We start from the raw sequence: 8096 nt of genomic DNA, 5'->3' as shown, positions 1-8096 counted from the left end.
TTTTGGGATTTTGGACAGCTTGAGAAGGCAGCTTGTCAGAATTCTGGGACTATTGTTGATTCAATTGGGTAGCTAATTGTCCCATCTGATTGGTTAAGCTCTGAATGGAGGCTCTGGTCTCTTGTTGAAACTGCATGTTCTGCATAGTCATTTGCCTCACAAGTTCTTCGAGGGAAGGTTGTGGAGGGGCCTCAACTGTTGGCTGTTTCTGGGGTTGTTGCTGTTGTTGGATTGGTGGAGGAATGTATGGTCTGCTTGGGCCAGCAGCATTTTGGAAGGAAGGAGCAGGCTGCTGTTGTTGCTGAGGGCTGGACCATCTGAGGTTAGGGTGATTCCTCCATCCAGGGTTGTATCTGTTGCTGGAAAGGTCATAATTGTTCTGCTGTGGTTGATTTTGCTACTGAGGTTGAGGAGGTCTATTGTAAATATTTGCAGCATAAGCTTCAGGCTGCTCAATTGCTCCAGGTTGCTGCATGGAAGGGCAGAGGTCTGTATGGTGGTCAGCAGAGGAGCACAAACCACAAACTCTTGCGACAGGTACAGATTTCTGATTCAAGGCCAGCTGGGTTACCAAGTTGACCAACGCATCCAGTTTGCCTTCAAGCTTCTTAGTTTCAGATGATGCAAATGGGTTTGTAGCTACCTCATGCACTCCTCTAATGACTATGGCATCATTTCTGGCGCTAAACTGCTGGGAGTTGGAGGCCATCTTCTCAATTAAATTTCTGGCTTCAGCAGGAGTCATGTCTCCAAGGGCTCCACCACTGGCAGCATCTATCATACTTCTCTCCATATTACTGAGTCCTTCATAAAAATATTGGAGAAGAAGCTGTTCTGAAATCTGATGGTGGGGGCAACTGGCACATAGTTTCTTAAATCTCTCCCAGTACTCATACAGGCTCTCTCCACTGAGTTGTCTAATACCTGAGATATCCTTCCTGATGGTTGTGGTCCTGGAAGCAGGGAAAAATTTTTCTAAGAATACTCTCTTAAGGTCATCCCAGCTCGTGATGGACCTTGGAGCAAGGTAATACAGCCAGTCCTTTGCCACTCCCTCTAATGAATGAGGAAAAGCCTTCAGAAATATGTGATCCTCTTGGACATCTGGGGGTTTCATGGTGGAGCAGACAATGTGAAATTCTTTCAAATGTTTGTGCGGGTCTTCACCTGCAAGGCCATGAAACTTTGGAAGCAAATGAATCAGTCCAGTCTTAAGAACATATGGGACATCCTCATCAGGGTATTGGATGCACAAGCTTTCGTAGGTGAAATCAGGTGCAGCCATTTCCCTTAGAGTCCTCTCACGAGGTGGAGGTTGTGCCATGTTCTCAGAATGTGCAAAATCAGAATGCTCAGAATCAGAATGCTCAAAATTATAATGCTCAAGATCAGGATGTTCAAAATCACCAATAACAGAATGCACAGATTCACCAGTTATGGAATGCTCAGAATGATCAAAAGGTATAAAATGATGCCTAACTAATCTATGAAATGTCCTATCTATCTCAGGATCAAAGGGTTGTAAGTCAGATGGATTGCCTCTAGTCATACACTACATTCAGCATGCACACAACTAGTTGCCTTGTCATGTAAATAAAGGTGTAGGTTTGAACTACAGCTACCCTCAAATGATATCCAAATGACTTGAAATTTTGTGAGCAACCCTATAAAATGATGGGAAGATAGCACAAAAAATTTCAGACAAAAATTCAAAGTCTAACTATGAAAGCTAAAACTGGTAGGTTAAGAAAAATAAGTGAATAAAACTTGAAAAATAAAAAACTTTTGACAGAATCGCTTTTTTTGGACGATGGAGACCTCAGCCGGCCTACAGCGGGCTGTCGCAGCGTAGGAAATTTTTTTCTACCCCAAATGCATATATAATAATTGCGATTCTGATAACCGGAGCAAAAGTTATGGCCGTTTGAAGTTTTGACAAACACAAAATTTGCTAGTTTTTTGGAACTTTCAAATCTGACCAAACTAAAGGCTCTAGCTATTTTTCCCACAAAATATGGATTAAAAGAAGTTACCACAAAAAGATTCAGCCAAAAATAACAACCCTAGCTACTAAAACAAAAAATCCCAATTAATTCAGCATGGGTGGTCGCTAAAATCCGTCTCTAATTGATTTCTACTACTACTCTGTTTTTCCGCAAGCTGATTTCTACTACTACTCTGTTTTCAAGCACAATCTTCACAGCAAAACACCCAAGACTGAAACAGGGGAAACGCTTAATGGTAAAACTGAAACAGAACACACATTAAACAAAATACCAGGACACTAATCAACACTAACACACATACTAACACACATACTAACACAATACTAACAATTAAACATAAAACACGAAAGGATTAAACACACAACACTAGCTAGCTATTATGAACCTTTGGACACTGCTCCCCGGCAACGGCGCCAAATTTGATCGAGGCCGTACCCGAATCAAATAAACATGAAAATGCAGTAACTAGGAAGTGATCCTAGGTCGTTTCCCAACGAGCAGTGACAAGCCAAATGTTCATAATATACTTGCAGTAACAGTAACGATGGGGGGGAGGGGTTTGGTTGTTTGGTAATTAAAGAGCAGAACAAATAAAATGGAATACGAAACTACTAATACTAAAAACGGGTTGTTTCCTCTGATTCAGAAGCCGCTCTCTTATCCTGGGTTATGGAGAATTCGTCCCTAACAGTCAACCACTTAATCCAACCCTATTTCAATTTACTAAGCGAAAATCAACTTAGGGTTTTCAATACGTGATTAGGCACCACATACACCAGTTAGCCCTTCGTCCATTAAGCATGAACGCAAGTTAGGCTCAGAGGCAATTAATCGAACACGAAGCGTGCACTGATTAATATTCACGAAATTGGGATAACTGGTGAAGGGAAAACTGCCAGGAAACCACATTACAAACGAAACCTCAAAGAGAGTTGGGCTTCGTCCTCAAAAGGAAACAACACCAGAAAATCTAGCCTTCCATGGATTCAAACAGAAAACGCAAATGAAACATGAAGCAGAAACGTAAATGAACAAGAACGTAAATGAACAGAAACGTAAATGAACAGAAACGTAAATGAAAGTAGAAGAAGAAGCAAGAATGAACTCGTAATTAGAGGCAGAAAACGTAAAATTGCATTGCGAACTCAGAAACGTCAAAACAGAAAAACGAAAACCCTAAAACAAAGCTCTGAATAATGAATAGCATAACAGAATAGAATGCCCTACACGAATCCCAAGGCAGCTATTTAAAAAGAGTCACTCAAAGTCACTGGGCCCTATTTCAATACTCTGGCCCAAAACGAAATAAACACTGAACAACATAAAATAAAATTGCGAAATTTCCTAATTAGAAATTAACTAAGGTAAGCGCTGCTTTATTTGCCCTCTTCAAGTCCACAAACAATATCCGGATTAAGCTCAATGTTTCATTAATTCCTGAAATTAGATTAAAAACATCAAATTAGCTAAATGAGCCCAAATAATAAAACTGCCTAATTAATTGACAATTAAGACCAATCAATAATTAAAATGGTGCAAAAAGGGTTTAGAAAATAGAAGAAAATGATGGCACATCACACGTATACATATTAATCCGCAGTATGCAACGAGCAGATTTTACTGCATGATCTCGGCTACCTTGGTCAGTCTGTGACAAGCAGACGACAATCGAGTCTCTCAAAAACTTCATGGATAGATTTGGGCGCATCACCGTCCAGATCTGAAAACTTAACCCAGAGGTAGCATTGCATTCCATGCTCCTCACCTTATGACCCGGCAAGATCACGAACAATCTATGCAAAAGAAACTCTAGTAGCATGAGTTGCGTGAGCGAGCCAAGGATTACATCCAGTGAAAGAAAATGTCCAGATATGAGTCGGACAAAAGCACAACAAGCAAGGAGTAAACACCAAGACCGACTTACACAAGTCGGACAAGAGACATAAGCTAGACAAGCGTTAGCCTCTTCCAAAAGGGTCCAAGTACGAGTGCTACACACCCCTAATGGCCAATCACACTATAATTCTAGAGGAAGCTTTCAACTTGAAGGTACCCATCAGGCTACCCCCGATGAAACCTTTCATGTTGGGGTTAAACGCAACCAAATATTGCATGTATCATCGCGGAATTGGTCATAACACAAAAGACTATTGGGCCTTAAATGACAAGATAGAAGAGCTTATACAAGATAGATACCTAGCCCAGTTTGTCAAAAGGTCGGACAACCACCAAGCAAGAACGAGACCTGAAGGACACCAAGAGGAGCAACATAGGAATCATGAAGTAGAAAAAACAAGTAAAAGAGCAGAAGACTGAGGAAGACACAGACACCAGCAACAGCGGTGTGAGAGACAACCTCCATAAGAACAGGAAGGAACCCCCCCAGCAAATCAGAGGTGTAATCAACACCATTATGGGCAGATTTTCCTAAGGAGAACAGTCCAGCCAGTCCCGAAAGCACAATCTTCACGCCATTCGGGACATCAACATCAATTTTTTCAATACACCATCGCAACGAAGTCTCCCTCTTATCACTTTCACGGATAGGGACTTCAAGGGTATCAACCCCGTTAACCAGAATGACCCAGTGGTTGTCTCCATCATCATTGCAAACTTCATGGTGTCCAAGGTCGTCATCGACTAGGACAATTCCACTAATATCTTGTATTGAAAAACTTTCCAAAGACTTAAGGTCTCCCCTGACACTGTCCATCCTTACGACAGTCCACTCCTTGGCTTTATAGGCGAGAGAGTAGAGACCAGAGGCTACGTGGACTTAATGACCACCTTCGATCAAGGCAAGCTTTCTAATTGCTTCATAATAAGATATCTTCTTGTTGATGCAGATAGATCATATTTTGCTTTAATTGGCAAAACCACGCTTAACGAGCTTAGGGCCATAGTCTCCACGCCGCCTTTGAAAATGAAATTCCCTACCCTGACCGAGGAGATTGTAAATGTCAAGGCAGACCAAAAGCAAACACGACAGTGCTATGTAGAGAACCTGAAGGTAGCACCTTATCCTCCCACTAGGGAGCCTGCCAAGTCTCACCCCACAGCAGCTGAAGGTACTTAAGTCATGAACTTGAATGAAGGGTCTCTAATCCGAGCCCTAACTGTCTACCAGGCAAGCGAGGACGATGATTTCGATATAGATCCGCGAGATGACACCTCTGACAAAGGCCCAAGACCCATCAAAGAGCTCGTCAAGCTGCAACTTAGACCTAAACCCAGGAAATGTATGCAGCTCACTAAGGACCTCTCAATCATGAGCATCAATACATCGTCGACGTGCTACACAAAAGTGCGAATTTGTTTGCTTGGCATCCATCTGACATGCTAGGAATCCATCCTAGCATTATCTGCGACAAACTTGCCATCTATCCCCAGGCCAAATCGATATCACAGAAGAAAAGGAAGATAAGAGAAGAACGACGCAAAGTTATCAAAGAAGAAGTGGACAAACAACTCAATGCTAACTTTATCAGAGAAGTCAGGTACTCCACTTGGCTTGCGAACGTCGTCATGGTCAAAAATGCCAATGGAAAATGGTGAATGTGCACCAACTATACTGATCTAAATAGGTCATGCCCCAAAGATGCATACCTTTTGTCCAATATCGACAAACTAGTGGAAGGGGGAACTCCGCAAATATGACATGTGCCTCAACCCTAAAAAATGTACTTTCGGGGTAGGCAGAGGCAAGTTCCCCGGCTTCATGATCACTCACCGGGGGATTGAAGCCAACCCCGACAAATGTACTATCGTACTAGAGATGCGCAGCCCAACCAACGTCCAAGAAGTCTAAAAACTGAATGGTAGGCTAGCATCTCTATCTAGGTTCCTCCCAAAGCTCGCCGAAAAGGCAAAGCCATTTTACAAACTATTCAAGAAAATCGAGCCCTTCCTATGGGACGAGACCTGTGAACAAGCCTTCCTAACTTTCAAAAAATACCATAGTCGCACCGCCAGTTTTGATCCGACCCTGGCCAGGAGTACCCCTACTCCTATATCTCTCAGTAGCTAACGAAGTCATTAGCTAAACCCTCATACAAGAGGAAGGAAAGCTCCAGTTCCCTACCAGATACTCCATGGCGCCAAAAAATGCTACCAAATGATATAAAAGGTAGCGCTAGCACTCATCACCTCAGCCCGATGACTCAGACCCTACTTCCAGAGTCATCATGTGGTAATCAAAATGAACTACCCCATCAAGCAGGTTTTGCGTAAGCCTGAACTCGCAGGAAGGATGGTGACCTAGTCTATAGAACTTTCAGAGCTCAACATCTAGTATGAACCTCGTGGCCCTATGAAGACACAATTCATGGCTAACTTTCTAGTAGAATTCGCTAGAAACGACACAACCACCCCAAACTGGTGGAACCTTTTCGTTGATAGTGCATCCAATGTAAAAGGAAGCAGGGCAAGAATCATTCTCGAAGGCCCTTACAATATCTCCCTAGAGCAAGCCCTCAAGCTCAACTTCAGAGCCTCAAACAACCAGGCAGAGTACGAGGTGTTCATTGCAAGTCTGAAGCTAGCAACAAAAATTGGGGCTAAAAAGCTACAATGTTACATAGATTCACATCTTGTCCAGGGACAGGTTGCCAACAGATATTAGACTAAGGAGACAACATTGCTTAAGTACTACCACCTTGCTAAAACTCATCGACAATTTCAAATGTTTTAAAATGTACTACATACCCAGGGAGAACAACACTAGAGCATACATTCTCTCCAAGCTAATCAGCACCAAGAAAACCGGGCATCTCAAGACTGTTATCCAGGAGACACTTCAAACTCCCACCATAGACACTAAGGAAGTTATGGTCGGAGAAAAGAAGGAACTAGACTAGATGACCCCCTACAAGAATTTCCAAATTCGGGGGCAACTGCCGCCAAATGAGGATGAAGCTTGATGCCTCAAATGAAAGGTCAATTACTACATCATCCTTGATGGTGAGCTATTCAAAAGAGGGTTGACAACACCCTTACTAAAATGCCTAAACAATGAACAGACAGAATATGTCATGAGAGAACTTTATGAAGGGATCTGCGGTCTCTAAACTAGAGGACACCACCTTGCCACCAAAGTGGTACGGGCTAGCTACTAATGGCCAACACTAAGGGCAGACGCCCTCGACTTTACCAGGAAGTGCAAACGATGCCAAAAGTTTTCAAACATTCCATGCACCCCTCCTGACAATCTCCTAAATCTGAGCTCCTCTTGGCCCTTTGCCATGTTGGGGATAGACATACTGGGACCACTGCCAAAGGCCCCAAGAGCAGTCAAATACTTACTAGTCGCCACCAACTACTTCACCAAGTGGTTAGAAACAAGACCACTACGGAAAAATACGGCGAAGGAGGTGGAGAAATTCACTTGAAAACACTTCATCTGTAGGTACGACCTCCCATACGCCATTGTCACGGACAACGACACTCAATTCAAAGCTCAAACTTACGAAGATTTCCTGACAAGGTTAGGCATGAAGCTCCTAGTCACCTTTGTCGAACATACTCAAACCAACGGTTAGGCAAAGGCATCTAATAGAGTCATCCTTAGGGCCCTACATACTAGACTCAACAAGTCTAAGGGTCTATGGAAAGAGGAGCTCCCCGCTATACTTTAGAGAACCACTATTCACCCCAGACAGCAACAAACGAAACTCATTACCGACTCAGATATGGAACAAATGTCATGATCCCCGTTGAAGTCGAGGAACCGTTGACGGGGAGACCGTTGTTCCAACAAAAACAAAATAAACAAAATATGAGAGTAGAACTCGAAACCATAGATGAAGTCCAAGAAAAGGAAAGTATTAGAGAAGAAGTTGTCATACTCTAAGCAACAAGGAGATACAATACAAAGGTTCAACCATGAGCCTTTCAACATGATGACCTCATATGGCAAGTCCGAGGTGAACCAGAAAAGATCCCTAAGTGGGAAAGCTTGGCCCCAACTAGGAAGACCCATTCGGGGCCACATCCAATCTTGACAATGGAGCATACAGACTGCAAGAACTTGATAGCAAAGCAATTCCAAGAACATGGAATGCCACCCACCTAAAGTTCTACTTCAGTTAACCT

At 42.9% G+C, this 8096-nt stretch overlaps 1 non-coding gene across 1 annotated transcript; it reads left to right on the top strand.

Annotated features, from left to right (window-relative positions):
- Nucleotides 1–839: 839 nt before the first annotated feature.
- Nucleotides 840–946, top strand: LOC114385582. The gene has a single exon (XR_003660950.1). It is a non-coding gene; the product is annotated as a small nucleolar RNA R71 (small nucleolar RNA).
- The last annotated feature ends 7150 nt before the right edge of the window (nucleotides 947–8096 follow it).

This window comes from Glycine soja, chromosome 14 (genome assembly GCF_004193775.1).
Source record: "Glycine soja cultivar W05 chromosome 14, ASM419377v2, whole genome shotgun sequence".
Lineage (NCBI taxonomy): Eukaryota > Viridiplantae > Streptophyta > Magnoliopsida > Fabales > Fabaceae > Glycine > Glycine soja.
The sequence above is the reverse complement of the archived record's forward strand: the minus strand, read 5'-3'. Positions and strand labels throughout refer to the sequence as shown.